General features: G+C 41.8%; 1 long non-coding RNA gene and 1 pseudogene across 13 annotated transcripts in view; one reads left to right on the forward strand and one right to left on the reverse strand.

The window, feature by feature from the left end:
- The first annotated feature begins 275 nt into the window (after window positions 1–275).
- The window catches only part of LOC145518087 (uncharacterized), an 854,536-nt gene continuing 834,627 nt past the window's right edge, over window positions 276–20,184 (forward strand). For 8 of the 13 annotated variants that reach the window (XR_014062587.1, XR_014062594.1, XR_014062597.1 and 5 more), the window contains exons 1-2: window positions 276–717; window positions 7,982–8,168. This is a non-coding gene — a long non-coding RNA (uncharacterized LOC145518087). Of the gene's footprint in view, window positions 718–7,981; window positions 8,169–12,201; window positions 12,409–20,184 lie in introns of those variants that run through there. The other 5 variants (XR_014062593.1, XR_014062588.1, XR_014062600.1 and 2 more) reach the window with 2 other exon arrangements.
- On the reverse strand, window positions 3,311–4,036 carry LOC145517390 (calcyclin-binding protein pseudogene; annotated as a pseudogene).

Here is a 20,184-nt window from a genome sequence, read left to right on the forward strand (position 1 = left end):
CAGGCCACGCCCCCGCCACCACGTGACCCGACAGTCGGACCGCACCACGCGAAGCGTGGGCGGGGGGGGATGGGCGCCGGGGTGAGGGCGGCAAGGAGAGGACCTGGCTTTTCAGTGACGCGAAGGAACGAGGGAGCCTTCCGAGAGGAAGAACAAACCCTCAGGATGGAGGGTGACAGCTCGAGTTAGGACCATGGTGTTCGTCCCACCCCCCTCACCGCGGGCAGTGGTTGCGCCCAGCCCGAGCTCCAGCCCTAAGCCCCGCCCCGGCGGGTGCGGCTGTGGAACTTTCCTCCCTGTGAAGTCCTTCAGAGGGTCGCGGTCTCCTCAGAGCCTGGGTGTGGGGACCACCTCCCCTCTCCCGGCCGGTGCCGCCGCTCACCGTTCCCGTATGGCCCAGGGCGAGGTCTGCACTCGGGCCGCTCGGTACCAAATGTCCATGAGACGGGCACAAGTCACGAGAGTCTCAAAACGCGGCGTCGCCCGCGACAGCGACCGGTCTTTGCCCTCTGAGGAGAGCAGGGCCCGAAGTGAGTGAGGTTATTGGTCCTGACCGTGGGGTCAGCCGACGGCTTTCAGGGGCCAGGAGCGGGGCATAGTTTCTCACGGATGCTCCAGGCTGTGAATTTACCCATTTAGGCTTTCGCCTCCGAACTGACAAGCCACAGAATTTAGGCTTCGTTTTACTCGCACTGAGATAACAGGTGGAATGCCCAGGTAGGACCGAGAACCTTCCTTCCGTGGCGTGAAGCACCTGTGTACCTTCATTTGCTACAATGAGAGGACGCAGGTTGGCAAAGCCCAGGTGAACCTGGGAGGAGGGTAGGTGGGTAGTCTGTTTTAGCCTGCACCTGGAAAACAACTTTATAGGTGTATTTGCTTGGCATGCGTGCGGTGTTTGGACACTGTTGCCCTAGTCGGATAAAGTGTTAAGTGTTAGTCGCTCAGTCGTATCCGACTCTTTGCGACCCCGTGGACTGTAGTCTGCGAGGCTCCTCTGTCCGTGGGATTTTCCAGGCAAGAATACTGGAGTGGGTTGCCATGCCCTCCAGGGGATCTTCCCGACCCAGAGATGGAACCCGGGTGTCCCCCATTGCAGGCAGATTCTTTACCCTCTTAGCCATATAAGTTCAATAGGAAATCCTGAGCTCTCGGTTCCACTTTCTGATTGAACCATTTTGACTTCCAACTGGCATTCTTTTTTTTAATGCTTCAGTAAAGTCAGAATACTGTCACTAAAATCTTCATATATATATATATATATATATATTCTTTTTCTTATGTAAGTTTGAAATTGCAGTTTTACCCATATGTATTACTTTGTTAGAAAAAAATCAATGTTTTTGCTGGAAATTGGGAAATGAGAATTTGATATGTGGGAACATTTATTCCAGTTTTTTCTTTTTTTTTGTGTAGTAGATGACAGGATTCCTCTGATGAGGGAAGTTTGACTTTTGAAACATATCACATGATTAAAGTAGTTCCTGATTCAACAGTCAGCAAGAAGATCATAGAAATGTTCATTAATTCAAACAATATTTACTGTCCACCTGCAGTGTGCCAGTCATTTCTTCAGACACTGGGGATAAGCTGAGAACAAAAAAGACAGAAGGCTCCTCCCTCATAAGGCTCACATTCTAGATGAGAAATGGACAATAAACATCAAACTCAAGGAAATTTACATAGGCTGTTGTTTTTGTTCAGTTGCCAAGTCATGTCCGACTCTTTGCGACCCTATGGATTATAGCCCACCTGGCTCCTCTGTCCATGGAATTCTCCGGGCAAGAATACTGGAGTGGGTTGCCATTTCCTTCTCCAGGGGATCTTCCTGACCCAAGGATTGAACCCACCTCTCCTGCATTGGCAGGTGGATTCTTTACCGCTGAGCCACCTGGGAAACCCCTACATAGGATGTTAGAGGGTAATAAACGTTACAGAGAAAAAGCAGAGTGGTGAGGAGGGAGTGGGTTGAGAGTAGGAAGAGTCACAATTTAATTAGAATGGTCAGGACAGGGGCTTCCCAGGTGGTGCTAGTGGTAAAGAATCCGCCTGCCAATGCAAGAGACCTTAAGAGGCACAGGTTTGATACCTGGGTTAGGAAGCTCTCTGGGAGTAGGAAATGGCAACTGACTCTAGTATTCTTGCCTGGAAAATTCCCTGGACATAGGAGCCTGGTAGTCTACAGTCCATAGGGTTGCACAGAGTCTGACAGGACTGAAGTGACTTAGCATACAGGGACAAGTGTGATATTTGAGCAGAGATTTGAAGGAGGTGAGGAGTTAGTGTTGTGGATGGCTAGGGAAGAGTATTTCAGGCAGGGGGAGCAGCTGGAGCAAAGGGTTAACAGAATGTGCCTGGTATGTTTGGCTGCAGGAAGGAAGTCAGCGTGGGTGGAGCAGAAGGAAGAGTGATTAAAAAAGTGGGTGAAGTCTGAGAGGTCTGGCGGGTAGGGCAGGTTATATAGGCCATAAGGAGCTATTGTGAAGACCTGGGCTTCACTCTGTGCAAATGTGTAAATAGGTTGATTTATCTTGGACCTTAGAATAAGTCTGCAAAAAGGAAAAAAGTAGAGGATTCCCATCTTTTATGTAAGTGGCTATTTGATTTGAAATCATCTTTTTTTTGCATTTTATGCAAAAATTCAGGTTTTATTTTTACTTATTCTTGGTGGGAGCTGACGTCAGGAACTGAAAGGCAAACAGTAGTAACTTGTTTTCTACCTCCTAGCCGAATAATAATACACATAATGTGGCATTTTCATTAGGCAAGACTTTTTACATTTCACATTAGAATACATTACTCTTTTCTTGAATAAAATGACCCAGTTACTAAAGAAACCATCTTTGGAGAAAGTGTTTAATAAGCGTATTTTATTTAAATCGGGCTTACCTCATAGCTCAGTCGGTAAAGAATCTGCCTGTATTGCAGGAGACCTGGGTTCGATTCCTGGGTCGGGAAGATCCTTGAGAAGGAAATGGCAACCCACACGTGTATTCTTACCTGGAGAATCCCATGGACAGAGGAGTCTGGCAGCATATAGTCCATGGGGTTGCAAGAGTCGGACACAACTTAGTGACTAAACCACTTTTTAAATAAATCCTCCAGTAGGAAATGGAGAATTCATGGCCTTTACTTAGAAGAAGGCTGTGTAAGTAGTTACATGTCACGTTTATCTGTGCCACTCACCAGCATTTCCTTATTGGAAACATTTTATTTCCACATCACAGTTCCCAAAAAGACTCAGGTTTCAGAATTCTGTATCTCCTTTGGCTTACTTCTCTCTTGATTCCACTCAGGCTTTGTTAATGGTTCACTTCATATCATCTCCATCTTTGTAAATTTTCTTTAGAACGCTCATTAATTCCTCACTAGGATCTGTTTCAGTGTCATAGGAGGTCTAATCTTTCTCTTTGCGTTTTTTTCAACCCGAGTCAGGTAGTTCCACTGTGTGTTTTCTACTTTCTTTATATAGATAAGAACTGTATCTGTCTTGACCTTTTTTGAACTGCCTTCCACAGAGATGGGTTTCAAGAGATTGTTCATAATCATGGAGTAACTCTTCCCATTTAAATTCTTTACCAAAAGAGCAAATGACCTCTCTGTGAAATGTACCTGCACGTTCTCAGTGGGCACTTGATGAACTCCAGTGAAGTTAATGTAGATTTTCATACACTTGTCTGACTGATCCCATCCATAATTACTGAATTTCACTGTATATGCTGTTTTAATAAGAGCAACCACAGCAGCAAGCTTTTCATTTTCTAAAAGTTTTGCTTTCCTCTGTGATTTCTGCTGCACCTTGTTTTTGATTTCTGTCTCAATCTTGGATTTTTTCAGCTGTGAGGGGATCAGATACTCTTTTTCTGGTGACTTTTTCCAGTGGCACTTTCAGCTCTTCTAGATCTTTCTGTAGCTCTTCGTAATTGAAGCCATGGTTGGGCTGCAGCAGGCAAGGCCTCGGTTGCAGTGGCACAGGGGTGAGAACAGGAAATGCCACCCTGAACATGTTCACCCTGAGCACAGACTGCGCTGGCATTGATCATTCATCTTTTTTAAAAAAATTTTTTATCAAAAGATTCTTTAAATTCTGTGGTGCTTTATAATTTTCAAAAATTATAAAGCATTATTGCCCCTCCCCTTTCATTTCTCTCCAGCTGGTAACCACTAGTTTGTTTTCAATATCTTTGAGTCTGCTTCTTTTTTGTTTATCAACTAGTTTGTTTTATTTTTCAGATTCCACAATATGAGTGATAGCATCCAGTATTTTGTATTTCTCTGTATTATTTCACTAAGCATTATGCTTTCCAAGTCCATCCATTTTACTACAAATGGCAAAATTTCCTTCTTTTGTATGGCTGAGTAGTATTCTGTTGTATATATTTATATACTACTATTTCTTTATCCGTTCATCCTGATAGACACTTAGGTTTCTTCCATACCTTGGTCATTATAAATGATGATGCTATAAAGATAGGAGTGCATGTATCTTTTCCATTACTGTTTTTTGGATATATACACAGAAGTGGAATTTCTAGGTCATAGCAGTTCAGTTGCTCAATTGTGTCCAACTCTTTGCGACCCCATGGACTGCAGCATGCCAGGCCTCCCTGTCCATTGCCAACTCCCGGAGTTTACTCAAACTCATGTTCGTTGAGTCAGTGATGCCATCCAACCATCTCATCCTCTGTTGTCCCTTTCTCCTCCCGCCTTCAATCTTTCCCAGCATCAGGGTCTTTTCAAATGAGTCAGTTCTTTGCATCAGGTGGCCAAAGTATTGGAGTTTCAGCTTCAATGTCAGTCCTTCCAATGAATATTCAGGACTAATTTCCTTTAGGATGGACTGGTTGGATCTCCTTGCAGTCCAAGGGACTCTTTAATAAGAGTTTTCTCCAACACTACAGTTCAAAAACATCAGTTCTTCGCCGCTCAGCTTTCTTTATAGTCCAACTCTCACATCCGTACATGACTACTGGAAAAACCATAGCTTTGATTAGATGGACCTTTGTTGGCAAAGTAATGTCTCTGTTTTTTAATATGCTGGTTAGGTTGGTTGCAGCTTTTTTTCCAAGGAGCAAGCGTCTTTTAATTTCATAGCTACAGTCACCATCTGCAATGATTTTGGAGCCCAAGAAAATAAAGTCTGTCACTGTTTCCCCATCTATTTGCCATGAAGTGATGGGACCAGATGCCATGATCTTAGTTTTTGGAATGTTGACTTTTAAATCAACTTTTTCACTCTCCTCTTTCACTTTCATCAAGAAGCTCTTTAAAACTAGGTCATATAGTAGTGACCTAAAAATAGAACTACTCTATTTTTAGTTTTTGGAGAAACTGCCATACTGTTTTCCACAGTGGCTTCAACAATTTACATCCCCACCAACAGTGTACGAGGGTTTCCTTTTCTCCATATCCTTCAAGATCATTTATCTTAAATACTACTGAGAGCACTTTAAACATGTTACCAGGGACTTCCCTGGTGGTCCAGTAGTTAAGAATCTGCCCTGCAGTGTGGGGAACTAAGATCCCACATGCCATGAAACAACTAAGACTGTGTCACAATGAAAGATCACATGATGTGACTAAGACCGAGCACAGCCAAATAAATAAATATTTAAAAAACACATCACCAAACACATTTCTTTTTTCCCTACAAGAGGAAGTTAATTGCTCATTAGACGGTCTGGCAAAATCAGAATCTTTATGCAGAAAATTTATGTCAATTGCCACAATAGATGCTATTTTCATATAACTTTGCATTTAACTTTCAATACTCTTATATACCTTTGATTCTGTTTTCAGACATTTAAATCAAGTTCCCTAAAATTATGCCGTTTTATGCATTTTTTTATTATACCTACATCTTTTTTCTTAACCTACTTGATTTTTCGGTACTAGAAATGTACAGAAGGAAGACCAAGGCAAATTGTACAGCCATATGAAACTTCACTATGCTTTATGGCACACTGACATACTCATAGAAATGGTATTTAAGTGTACAAATGATTATGTTGGAAAGGGTGGTTCAAATATTATCTACACAGCAAGCATCAAGAATAAGACTTGGATAACCTGTTTAGTATGAAGAGTCAGCATCAGTAATCAAATTGTTTATCAGAATAGCTGAAGTTCTTGGCGAGCTGTGGACTTTTTCTAATCTCCTACCTAACATTCCTGGGTTCCTGAGGTGGAGACTTGATATAAAATCATTGCAGCTTAACCACCCAGTCCTGAATGAAATCTATCACACATAACATATTACCCAGAACAGGTATGACTTGATTTAATAAAGCCGAATATTCAAAGGTTTGCACTGAAAAAGCAAGAAATATGGAAATAACATTCCATTAAAAAAAACAAAAACATTTTACCAGAAATATTTACCAATGAGTTGCTTAATTAATTTAAAAAAAAAGACTGTATATCTAAAATGTAATCTGAGTTTCAAAGTTTTGATTTTTGTCCATATTTTCAGGAAGAAATCTAAAGAAAGATGAAACAGATGGAAATCAGAAGTCTTGCAAAACTGTTACATGATTCCTTCCCTCCAGCAGTTTTCTTTATCACACTAAATAAGATTACTTTATATGTTTTGCTTTTATATAGAAAAACATGTTAGATTATTACCTTTGACTCAAGGTATAATGATATTTTATTCTATTACAAAACTATAAGTGCTCCCATTTAATCTAATTGTCCCCACATATAATGTCAAAGTCAAATAGTTATCTTAATTATCCCTCACTTTGCACTTCTTTTTGTTTCTTTGTGAAACATTTTTGATATCTTGTTGAACCCCTGACACCACAGGCATGTGAGAATCTGAAGAGTCACTTTCCAAAAAGTCCTTCTGTCTCTTTCTACTTTCTTTGATAAGACATATGGTTCTGACCTGAGAATTATTATTATCAATTTTAGTTATTTATTTGGCTGTGTTGCATCTTAGATGTGGCACGTGGGATCCTCTAGTTGCAACTTGCATGCTCTGGATCCCACTGGCTCAGTATTTGTGGCTCATGGGCGTAGTTGCCCCAAGGCATGCAGGATCTTTGCTCCCAGACCAGGGATCCAACCTGCATCCCCTGCACAGGAAGGTGGATTCTTACACTGGGAAAGTCCTTCTGACCTGAAAATGGTCAATTCAGTTCAAATCAATAATCCCTAAATACATCTTTCGTTGTTGTTCTGACTTCATATTCTTGCATAGTTCCATTTTACATCAGTTCAGTTCAGTTGCTCAGTCGTGTCCGACTCTTTGCAACCCCATGGACTGCAGCATGCCAGGCCTCCCTGTCCATCACCAACTCCCGGAGTTTACTCAAACTCATGTCCATCGAGTCAGTGATGCCATCCAACCATCTTATCCTCTGTCGTCCCCTTCTCCTCCTGCCTTCAATCTTTCCCGGCATCAGGGTCCTTTCAAATGAGTCAGTTCTTCACATCAGATGGCCAAAGTAAATGATTCTAATTTCCTATTTAATGCTTGCAACCAGTTGTTTCTCATATGTTTGTGGTAAATTCATTTATTCTCTCAATAAACACTAAGCACTTACTCTACATGCTGGGTGACTAGCAAAAAAATGATTCCTGCCCTGTCTTCTGGGAGAGGAATTCAGTCTTATGGGAGAGGAAAAATGAAGATGGAAGGGAAAAGTTAAACCAAGTGACTGTCTTGTAAAACAACAGTAGATTTTGCTTATTCCATGCTCTACCCTCTGGTTGAATATTGTGGCTGTTTCACCAACCTCAGTTCCACTCCTCCATTATGCAGCAGCCGTTTGGCTTGGATGAGCCATAGCCTCGTCCTTAGTCCCATCTCGAGGTAGGGCCTTGTTGGCCTGATATTTTAAGGTTATTGTAGTCCTCTTGCCCTCGTGCTTGGTTTTGACCTGAGTCACTCAGACTCCTGAATTCAATAGGCCATAGTTTGAATCTCAGGGCTTTTGCTCTATGATTGAGGCAATTGTCTTTTTTCTTCTAACAGGAAAGAGTAAGCTGTTAGTCTCCACTGCTACTGGCATTCATGCTCTAAACTTGAAGTGAGCCGTTTTCAGATGAATGAATACTGTGGACAGCAGAGGAGAGATGGAAAGAAACTGGGTCATTATGACATTGTTAAGCGACTAGATCAACTAACCACAGAGCCTGCCCAACAACTGGACTCTGTTACTGTGAGCCACTACTCTTGTTTATCATTTAAGCCAGTTCTGGTTGGTTTGCTTGCGAGTTGAATTGTTGTACCTGATAGCATCTTAACTGCTGTACACATAGAAATAGGTTTGTCTACCTTCTCAAGAGCAGAGGAGAATTTATGAAGCTATATATTTACAAAACTATAACACTTAGGTTTCAAGGTCTCCACTTGCTCAGGCATCTTCCAGACTTTCTACCTAATTTTACACTTGTAATTTTCGATATGTTTCTTTAAAGAGGACTATCCAAATTGTATAAACTTTAGGCCTTACAAAACCATTAGACGTTTTGGAAGAGAAAATTTTCACTTTTCTCCCCCATCCCTTTAACGTGTTTGCCTAGGGGAAGGATAACTTACCTAACTGGTAGATAGCTGGATGGGTCACTGTGTGTGTGTGGCCTGGCTTCTCTAGCTCTCTCATTCAGATCTGTCTGCCCATAGTGGTCAGCCCAGCTGACAAGAACAGAAAGGAAAGTAGTTGCTCCCTTTGACTATGTCTTCCAAAATTGGCACCTATCCAACAAATTTTTAAAAGTATAGCGTTGACACAATGGCTATGAACTCTGAAGAAAGCATCGTGAAAGGGTGGCTCTGGGAGACACTGAGAGAAAGTAATTTAAAAATGGAGGCTTTTGTACATACTTGCATCTTCCACCCCCCAACCTAGCCTACCCTGCCCTTGGTTTACTCCCTGTCATATTAGAAATTGTGCCCCTGGGAAGCAGTTTGCATTTGTCAAATGACTGAGTGCATAAATTCATTCCAGAGGAGAAGGAGTTGGTGCCCCATCTTGGCTTCAGGTCCTGGTTGTTTTCTCTTTTCCAGCTTCAGTTCCATTCAGTTCAGTTACTCAGTCATGTCTGACTCTTTGTGAACCCATGAACCGCAGCATGCCAGGCCTCCCTGTCCATCACCAATTCCCGGAGTCCACCCAAACCTATGTCCATTGAGTCAGTGATGCCATCCAACCATCTCATCCTCTGTCATCCCTTTCTCCTCCTGCCCTCAATCTTTCCCAGCATCAGGGTCTTGTCAAATGAGTCAGCTCTTTGCATCAGGTGGCCAAAGTATTGGAGTTTCAGCTTCAGCATCAGTCCTTCCAGTGAACACCCAGGACTGATCTCCTTGCAGTCCAAGGGACTCTCAAGAGTCTTCTCCAACACCACAGTTCAAAAGCATCAATTCTTCTGTGCTCAGCTTTCTTTATAGTCCAACTCTCACATGTACATGACCACTGGAAAAACCATAGCCTTGACTAGACAGACCTTTGTTGGCAAAGTAATGTCTCTGCTTTTTAATATGCTGTCTAGGTTGGTCATAACTTTCCTTACAAGGAGTAAGTGTCTTTTAATTTCATGGCTGCAATCACCATCAGCAGTGATTTTGGAGCCCCCCAAAATAAAGTCAGCCACTGTTTCCACTGTTTCCCCATCTGTTTTCCATGAAGTGATGGAACCGGATGCCATGATCTTAGTTTTCTGACCGTTGAACTTTAAGCCAACTTTTTCACTCTCCTCTTTCACTTTCATCAAGAGGCTCTTTAGTTCTTCTTCACTTTCTGCCATAAGGGTGGTGTCATCTGCATATCTGAGGTTATTGATATTTCTCCCGGCAATCCTGATTCCAGCTTGTGATTAATCCAGTACAGCATTTCTCATGATGTACTCTGCATGTAAGTTAAATAAACAGGGTGACAATATACAGCCTTGACATACTCCTTTCCCGATTTGGAACCAGTCTGTTGTTCCATGTTCAGTTCTAACTGTTGCTTCCTGACCTGCATGCAGGTTTCTCAAGAGGCAGGTCAGGTGGTCTGGTATTCCCATCTCTTTCAGAATTTTCCACAGTTTATTGTGATCCACACAGTCAAAAGCTTTGGCATAGTCAGTAAAGCAGAAATAGATGTTTTTCTGGAACTCTGTTGCTTTTTCGATGATCCAGCAGATGTTGGATCTTTTCCAGCAGTGGATGTTTTCCAGCTAAATCGGTAGTAAAGCTGATGTTGATTCCCACCTGATGCCTGAGTGTATTTCTCAATCATTTTCCAACCTGGAAAGGTGAAGAGAATGATTCTCACCCTGAAATGACAACATAAGTCAGCAGTAGCAATTATAGTAACATATGTATTAAGAAGTACTAAATGACCTACTAAAAGTACTGAGCAGATCACTAGAAGTCGTGAAAGATATCCATGCATGCAGGGCAGAAATAGAGGCATAGATATAGAGGATGGACTTGTGGACAGAGATGGGGGGAAGGAGAGGGTGGGATGAATTGAGAGAGTAGCATTGAAATATATACAGTACCATGTGTAAAATAGATACCTAGTGGGAAGCTGCTGAGTAACACAGGAAGCTCAGCCCAGTGCTTTGTGATGACCTAGAAGGATGGGGTGGGGATTGAGGGTGGGAGGGAGGCTCAAGAGGGAGGCGTTATCTGTATATTTATGGCTGATTCCTGTTGTATGGCAGAAACCAACACAACATTATAAAGGAATTATCCTCCAATTAAAAGAAAAAGATACACATGCAGTAAAATAGGAATTCCTAATCAAAGGTAGTTTACAACTGAAAAAGAAAATACTACTAACATAAGTAGCTATCATCTTATGAGGTCAACCACAATTCATGTATATATTCTACCACATATATTATATATATTCAGTTATATTGGATTGAACCATACGAAATTGCAAAATTGGCAATTTTATATGGGCTTCCCTGGTGGCTCAGTTGGTAAAGAATCTGCCTGCAATGTTTGTAGGTTAATGAGTAGTTGACTGTCAACACTTTTATATGGTCAGTCTCGTATTACTGACACCCTAAACATTCACAATTATTTGACTTGACTTGGAAGCTGGGGCCACTCAAGATCATTGTAGACCCTGATGGCTCCTGCTTTTCATCACCCTTTGAAGATTTTCCACATCTGGCTCACTATCACACTTTTAAACATGATTCCTATCAATATTCTTGCTGATTGAAATGTCCACAAAAGCAATTTTTCCAATATTCTGGTTTTTCATGGTTTTTTGACCTCTTGCAATGACCTCTTCTCTTTTTTTACCTCAAATGCCCAATTCCATTGTCATGTCTTCAACATTGGAGCACTTCATTTTGTATCTGGAATACCACTCTTTTTGGATTCTATTTTCCTCACTGGACAAGTGTATTCAATATCCTCCCTGGTTTCTATTTCTCACCTGACCTCTATCTGTGGGGTGCCCCGGAACCTGGTCTTTAGATTTCTTTTTTTCTTTACCTATGCTCTCGCTTCTCTGCTTAGTATCTTTTCAGTGATTTCCCATTATTCTTACAGTCAAGTCCAGAATTCTCAACTGTGGCTCAGAAGGCTCTGCTTAGAAGCCAGATTGCTGCTGATTTTCTCTCTGAAAGGCATTATTGCTTATCACACCCCCTCAATCATTCCCTTTAAAGCAGTTTCTCCAAAATACCACACTTTTTTCTACCTCAGTGTTCCTACTCACTGGCTTCCTATGCATGGAATGTTCTTTCTCATGCTTGTCCTTACGTATGTAACTCCTGAGAGTTCAGCTTAACTTATGTCCTCCTTAGAGAAGCCTTCCCTGACTTACAACTGTCTAAACCAAGTTTGGTCCCTGTTATTCAGTTCTCAGCTATCCTGTACTTTTCCTTGTCAGTTGTTTGTAGATATAAGTAGTCAGTTATTTATTATTTGTTTGAAGTCTGCCTTCCTTAATCTATAGATCCTCTAAAGACAGGGGTCATGTCTATGTTGTAACTATTGTACCTGCAATATCTGGCGCAATACCTCACATAATGATGGTGTATAATAAATATATGATGATTAAGTGACTGATTATTTACAGAGCTCAGGATCGTAACTTCTCTAAGTAACGAAACTTTGTGGGGAGCACACTTCAAATTCTAACTGGAATTCTACAAGCCTGTCCTTTTCTCCTGTTCCCTTAACCACACTTCTTTCACTCTTTCTCTCTGTGGTATTCATGGTCTCCAATCTTTTTGTAGAAAGTCTGCAGTTTGTGATGGGCATTGGAAGAAGTGTGAATTCTTGAAGCAAGACTGGATCAAGGACCTGGGGAGATACACCTTAGGGATTGGGCTTTTAATTCAGAATATCTCTGAAATAAGCTTTCTTTCTGTTCTCCAGACTCTAAAATTTTAGGGATTGTCTCATTGTCATTGTTCTATTAAAGATACAAGATGCACAACCAACCACAATTCTATACTTCATTTTATCAGGATCACGTAGAAAAAGATGGGATCTATTCCTAGATGTTAATATGCACCTGTATCTCAAATCTGAAGGAGTGGTATCTGTGAATTATAGAATATGCATCTATTCAGTCAAAGTGATTAAAACATATAAAGAGATGTGGATTCAATCCCTGGGTAGGGAATGGTCCCTGGAGGAGGAAATGTCAACCTACTCAGTATTGTTGCCTGGAAAATTCCATGGACGGAAAAGCCTGGTGGGCTACACAGTCAATGGGGTTGCAAAGAGTTGGACATGACTGAGCACACATGCACACACATACAAGAAATAAAACACTACTTAAATCTAATAATAACAGAGAGGGCTCAGAACTGAGAAGGTGTATTTCAAAATGTTTAAAGATGAGAAGTGTTCTTGTTAAAAGAATGAGCAGTAATGTTCCTGAAGGGTCATTTAGTGTTAGAGGTAAGGATTTCCAATCTAGGAAGAAGGTTAAGCACAGTGCTTAACCTCGCTGGCCTGTAGTTAATTTAAGGTGGAGCCAAAGATCGGTTCATTGAATGGTCAGGATACTTCAGTACTGAAGTTGAAACCGAGGATGGGAGGCTCCGTGAAGAGAAAGACTGAGAGCCACATTCTGGAGGGTTGAGGATGCTGATGAAGAGCAGTGTGGAACTGCAGAGGTAATGGGTGTGGATGGTATGTGCTTCAAGGCCTGAGCTGATGGGTGGGGATAATGAGAAGCTTCAAAACTGGTACTTGGGCTGTGGTGCAGGATTCTCTGACTCTGCGTGCGCAGGCATGCAAGCTGAATTCAGCTTGAAAAGAGTCAGGAGGGGCATTTTCGTGGGAGAGTCAAGAGGAAATTTGTCTATTAGAAATTTTTGTTTACACCTCTGCTAAATGCTTAAGTCTTTGTCCATTTTTCTGTATTATGGAAAGAGCACACCAGTGAGGAATGAAAAAGGCGGTAAAAGGAACATGGAAAAAGAAAAGTTGGTAATCATAGGTTGGCAGGTGGGAGAGATTGAAGTATGTGATGGACATATAGAAGGTCTCCTAGAGAGCAGCTTTGGACTAAAAGTGAAAAACAAGGGGGCATACAAGAAGGTTTCTATAGGAATTGGGGAATAAATTATTTTCCCAAACAATAGGAGAGATCCACATGCACAATTTCCTGCTGCTCTGCTTTAAAGGTGACCTGTACTAGGAAATGGCAGCTTTCTCCAGTATTCTTGCCTGGGAAATCCCATGGACAGAGGAGTCTGGTGGGCTATAGTCCATGGGGTCATAAAGAGACACGACTGAAGTGACTGAGCATGCACACGTACAACTTCAATTTCCAGGTGGTACAGGTAGTTAGGGAACTAAGGTTAGAAACCATGACTTGATTCCTTATCTTGGAGTCTACCTTTCTTTAGGTTTCCACCTTTTTAAAGGAGTAAAGAGACATGCTTTATTTTCTGTATTCTCTTCCTTACAATTCCACTTAGTATGAGGACCAGGATTAAGAAATAGCATGATGGAAAAATAAACACTAATTGGTAGTGCTACACTCTTTTTTTCTCTACCAGCAGCACTCAGAACAGGATTGCAAAACCTCATCAGGTTTGCAGAACACTGTGAGAATGCCTACAGATGTTAATTTACAAGTCCTTGCTGTACACTCTGAAAAGAAAATCTAGGGTTTGTTTTTTTTTTTTTTAATGCAATACGAAGGCAGGGTTGAAACACAAGGCCAAATGGAAAGAATGCTTATTGTTTCTCCATCATGGAAAATAAGCCTCAGTAATGGATTAAGAGAAGTAGCCCAGTGGCAAAATATTAAATAGAAATAGATCAAATAGTGCCAGAGATTTTCCTAGGGGTGAATTATTAATACATAGGAAATGTCATAAAATAAAACCTGCCTTAACACCATTTCCCTTAATGAAATATGCATAAAAAACACCTGTATAAAATGCTAATATTAGGGGATCTGTAGTGAAGAGTATAAAGGAACTCTACTATTTTTGGAACTTTTCTGTAAATCTAAAATTATTCAAAGATTTTCTCCACCTCTCTCTCCGGTGTGAGGACACAGCAAGAAGCTGTCCAGCAAACCACAAAGAGACCTTCACCAGAAACTGAATCAGCCAGCACCTTGTTCTTGGACTTATCAGTCTCTGGAACTGTAATAAATAAATGTCTCTTGTTGAAGTAAAAAAATAAAAACCAAAACAACACCCACACAAACTCACTGTAAACTAATAGGTGAATGAGGAAAAAGAGGAAGTAAAAGCATGAAATTATTCTTTTTCTCATTTTCTTGCTAATCTTTTAATTAAATGAAATGGATTTCAAGATGAGTGAGTCTGAAAAAATTATCACAGAGGTTACCTGCATCAAACCCCTTAGGCTAATATTGATAATAATACCATAAAAGAACAATATCTTGAAAAGTCATTTTGATGTTTTTCACCTGTTACGAAAGCTATCATGCCATAATAATTTAGTTAATAAAATATGATGTTAAGCTAGCATATTTTAATAATTCTTCTGCATCATAAGAGTTTGGAGCAATTGAGTAAATATAATTCCTGCAAAAAAGAGTTGAAACTACGGACTGCTTAGTGTCTATGCTAGAGTTGACCCAGGAACTCCACAGCATTTGAGTGGGTATTGGGCCCTCTGGCACACTGGGTCCATTTTAGGACTGCAGTCCTATTTTAAGATATTTGAATATTTTATTTTAACTATTAACTTCTTTCTGTAAGATGTTGAGTTTTGTATCTGTATCTAGGAAAGTCCAGGCAGGTCCTTAATTTGGGGAAGAGTGGGCAGGGAGTAAGAGTTTGAGTAAGTCATGGTGGAGCAGCTTGACTAGACTAACCCTCTCACACGACAGAAATTAAACTTTGGACAAAATAGTAAAAATTATCTAAAGGTAATGGAGAGTGACCAAAAGTATGTAGAAATTTGAGGGGAATTAATTCTAGTAAGAAGGAAATCACATTCTTAACATTTTTTTCAACTTAGGGCAGGCCCCAGGCAGTGCCACTAAGAGTCATTAATATTGATACAGAAACCTTATTGTTACTAAAACTTAAATCTTACTTGAGGAGTCTGAGGACAGAGTTCAGAGCAACTAAATAGTCTAGAAACGAGATGGAAATCTTGAAAAAAGGAGAAAGTTACAGAGGGTAGCCACACAGCGCAAATCTCTCACTAATCTCAGAACCCCACATCCTTGGGGCAGACTTCAAGCAGCCCAGCTAAAACTAAAAGAATGGAAGGGAGATTTCAGTTGTGGCCCACTGTGGGGAGACAGAATTTGGAGCTTGAGATCAACCAAATTAAACAATATCAACAATCAACTACTAAATAATATCAACAAAAATTCTTCAGAGGGACAAAACAGAATCCACAGTTTCAACAATGTATTACTCACAACATCCAGGATACAGTCTAATTAAATCAGACATATGAAGAAAATGAAAGTGAAAGAGGAGAGTGAAAAAGTTGGCTTAAAGCTCAACGTTCAGAAAACTAAGATCGTGGCATCTGGTCCCATCACTTCATGGGAAATAGATGGGGAAACAGTGGAAACAGTGTCAGACTTTATTTTTTTGCACTCCAAAATCACTGCTGATGGTGATTGCAGCCATGAAATTAAAAGACACTTACTCCTTGGAAGGAAGGTTATGGCCAACCTAGATAGCATATTTAAAAGCAGAGACATTACTTTGCCAACAAAAGTCCGTCTAGTCAAGGCTATGGTTTTTCCAGTGGTCATGTATGGATGTGAGAGTTGGACGGTGAAGAAAGCTGAGCACCGCAGAATTGATGCTTTTGAGCTGTGGTGTTGGAGAAGACTCTCGAGAGTCCCTTGGACTGCAAGGAGATCCAATCAATCCATCCTAAAGGAGATCAGTCCTGAGTGTTCACTGGAAGGACTGATGTTGAAGCTGAAACTCCAATACTTTGGCCACCTCATGCGAAGTGTTGACTCATTGGAAAAGACCCTAATGCTGGGAAGGATTGGGGGCAGGAGGAGAAGGGGACAACAGAGGATGAGATGGTTGGATGGCATCACTGACTCGATGGACATGGGTTTGGGTAAACTCCGGGAGTTGGTGATGGACAGGGAGGCCTGGCGTGCTGCAATTCATGGGGTCGCAAAGAGTCGGACACGACTGAGCAACTGAACTGAACTGATGAAGAAAATATTAAAAAGGAAAGGCAAGCAGTGGTGACTGACCCAGATGTTGGAATTAGTAGACAAGGATTTTTAAGGGAGCTATTATAACTGCCTAAAAACAAAAACACCAAAAAAGACTTTTAATGAATGGATAGGAAATTTCAGCAGAGAAGAAGAAATTTTAACAACAAAGCAAAAACCACAGGAGGATCAAATGGCTTCTAGAAGTGAAGAATAGTGTCTGAGATGAAAAAGTGATGGGTTTAACAGCAGTTTGGAGATGATAAAGGAGCGAGTCTGTGAACATAAAGATAGAAAAATCTTCAAGATGATCTAATCTTAAAATGTGTGAGCAGTCAAAATCAGGTGTGGGAAGCTTTTTCTTTATTTGTACTTTTATTGTATATAACCTACCTTTTCATAAGTTTACTAGACTAGTAAGTCAGGGGAATGCTTCATCAGAATGCATCTTTTAAAATTTTTTATTTATTTTTGTCTGCACTGGATCTTCGTTGCTGTGTGGACTTGCCTCTAGTTGTAGCAAGCAGGGGCTACTCTAGTTGCCGTGCACTGGCTTCTCATTGTGGTGGCTTCTCTTGTCGCAGAGCACAGGCTGTAGGACACATGGACTCAGTAGTTGCAGCTCCCAGGCTCTAGAGTACAGGCTCAACAGTTGTAGTGCAGGAGCTTAGTTGTTCTGCCGCATGTGGGATCTTGCCAGGTCAGAGATTTAACCCATGTCTCCTGCATTGGCAGGTGGATTCTTTACCACTGAGCTACCAGGGAAGCCCAGAACGTATCTTGATTTTGACAGTGCTTTAAACAGAATTTCTCATGATATGCTCATGTACAAGATGGAAAAATGTGGACCGCATGGCTCTCTGTACATTCATTCTTGATCTCTGCCACTCTCCTAGACTGACTTCAGTGCTGCTATAATGGGGGTTGTATAAAATGCAATGCTCGGAACAGGGAAGGAACACTCACCTGTTACCTGCAATTTTTTACTTGTTATCCTCCTTCACTAGTATATGAACTCCATGAAGGCAGGACGTGCCTATCTGTATCCTTCTAGTTGCCAAGACCTGTAATTAGTCCTGCTCTCTTGAACAGGGGCAGAAACTGCGTTAACACGAAGATGAGCATGGTGACAAGTAATCCAGGAATGTATTACATTCAGAAATTCAGGTTAACAGAATGTTTGTTTCAGGGAAATCAGTCAGCTGGCAGCGGGTCCCTGATGCCAAGCTAGTGCTGGAAATAAGACTTAAGTCTTTTGTGTGCTTAGTTGCTCAGTCATGTTGAACTCTTTGCAACCCCACAGACTGAAGCCCGATAGGCTCCTCTGTCCATGGGAATTCTCCAGGCAAGAACACTGGAGTAGGTTGCCATGCCCTCCTCCAGGGGATCTTCCCAACCCAGGGATCAAACCTAGGTCTCCTGCATTGCAGGTGGATTCTTTACCAGCTGAGCCACCAGGGAATCTCAGTCTCTTTGAGGGTAGAGTTTCTCTAAGTGTGGTTCAGAGGCCTGCTTCAGAATTACCTGGAGTACTTGTTAAAAATTGGGGGACTAATCTTAGATTTGTTAAGCCTGCATCTCTAAGGATGGGTCTTGGAAATCGACAGGTATCCTAGACAATTCTTATGTATATAAATTTAATTTTAGGGGTTGGGGAGCTGACAAAAGCAAGGAATAGACTAAGTCCTAGGACAAGTTTCACAATCTTGGCACCACTGGCAATTTGATTGGTTAATTCTTTGTTGAATTATTCGGGGGGGAGGGTGCTGTCCTGTGCATTGTAGGATGTTTAGCCGTATCCCTAGTTTCTTGTCCTCTAGATCTCAGATTACCCCCTCCCACATTAGGGTGAGAGCTACGACAAGAGTTCCTCTACAAGGCTCGTGTTGGTGGCTTAGCAACCTTTTTGTAGAGGGGCCATGGGAGTCTAGAGTTGGTGACAGATGGAATATAGAGGCTGAGAACTAGACAGGGTGTCACACCAGGTCTTGGTCATAGCTGTGCACTGGAATCAACATGGAATTGTAAAAACATAAAAATGCATCAGCCAGCCTTAGCTCTACTGAAGTGGAATTTCCAGTGAAGTCCAGGTACTTGGTACACAACCTGGATTCAGGAACACTCACAGGGTTAGATGACATCCTGAGTACTGTGTTCAGTAACTCAGGAGACAGTTCAGTTCTGTTGCTCAGTCGTGTCCGATCTTTGCGACCCCATTGACTGCAGCACGCCAGGCCTCTGACCATCACCAACTCCCAGAGTTTACCCAAACTCATGTCCATTGAGTCGGTGATGCCATCCAATCATCTCATCCTCTGTCCTCCCCTTCTCCTCCTGCCTTCAATCTCTCCCAGCATCAGGGTCTTTTCCAATGAGTCAGTTCTTTGGATCAGGTGGCCAAAGTATTGGAGTTTCAGCTTCAACATCAGTCCTTCCAGTGAATATTCAGGACTGATTTCCTTTAGGATGGACTAGTTGGATCTCCTTACAGTCCAAGGGACTCTCAAGAGTCTTCTCCAACACAATTCAGAAGCATCAGTTCTTCGGTGCTCAGCTTGCTTTATAGTCCAACTCTCACATCCATCCATGACTACTGGAAAAACCATAGCTTTGACTAGATGGACCTTTGTTGGGAAAGTAGTATCTCTGCTTTTTAATATGCTGTCTAGGTTGGTCATCGGAGAAGGTGATGGCACCCCACTCCAGTACTCTTGCCTGGAAAATCCCATGGACGGAGGAGCCTGGTAGGGTGCAGTCCATGGGGTTGCTAAGAGTCGGACACGACTGAGCGACTTCACTTTCACTTTTCACTTTCATGCATTGGAGAAGGAAATGGCAACCCACTTCAGTGTTCTTGCCTGGAGAATCCCAGGGATGGGGGAGACTGGTGGGCTGCCGTCTATGGGGTCGCACAGAGTTGGACATGACTGAAGTGACTTAGCAGCAGCAGGTTGGTCATAGCTTTTCTTCCAAGGAGTAAGCGTCTTTTAATTTCATGGCTAGTCACCATCTGCAGTGATTTTGTAGCCCCCTAAAAGCCTCTGTTTCTACTGTTTCCCCATCTATTTGCCATGAAGTGGTAAGACTGGATGCCATGATGTTTTCTGAATGTTGAGCTTTAAGCCAACTTTTTCACTCTCCTCTTTCACTTTCATCAAGAGGCTCTTTAGTTCTTTGCTTTCTGCCATAAAGGTGGTGTCATCTGCGTATCTCAGGTTATTGATATTTCTCCCAGCAATCTTGATTCCAGCTCGTGCTTCATCCAGCCCAGCGTTTCAGCCCAGGAGACAGGCTGGGCATAAAACTGCCTGGGCAAAGCAGGCCTCAGCAGTGCTTAGTGTCTGAACCTCTTTAATAGCTCCCTTTCCATCCCACAAGTGAGGATGAAAGCATTATATACATATCTGTTATGGCTAGACGATCCTAAGTAGGGAATTTCCCCAATTTTACTCTTAGCCTCTGTTCTGAACCTACTCGCTCTTTTGTGATGTTTCCTGTTTTCACTCCACTGCTTAATACAATTTCTTTCTCTCTGTCCAGCCCCCTCATCCTGATATTTGCTTGGCTTGTGTAT

Source organism: Giraffa tippelskirchi, chromosome 8, assembly GCF_054371585.1.
Source record: "Giraffa tippelskirchi isolate mGirTip1 chromosome 8, T2T-mGirTip1v1.2.pri, whole genome shotgun sequence".
NCBI lineage: Eukaryota > Metazoa > Chordata > Mammalia > Artiodactyla > Giraffidae > Giraffa > Giraffa tippelskirchi.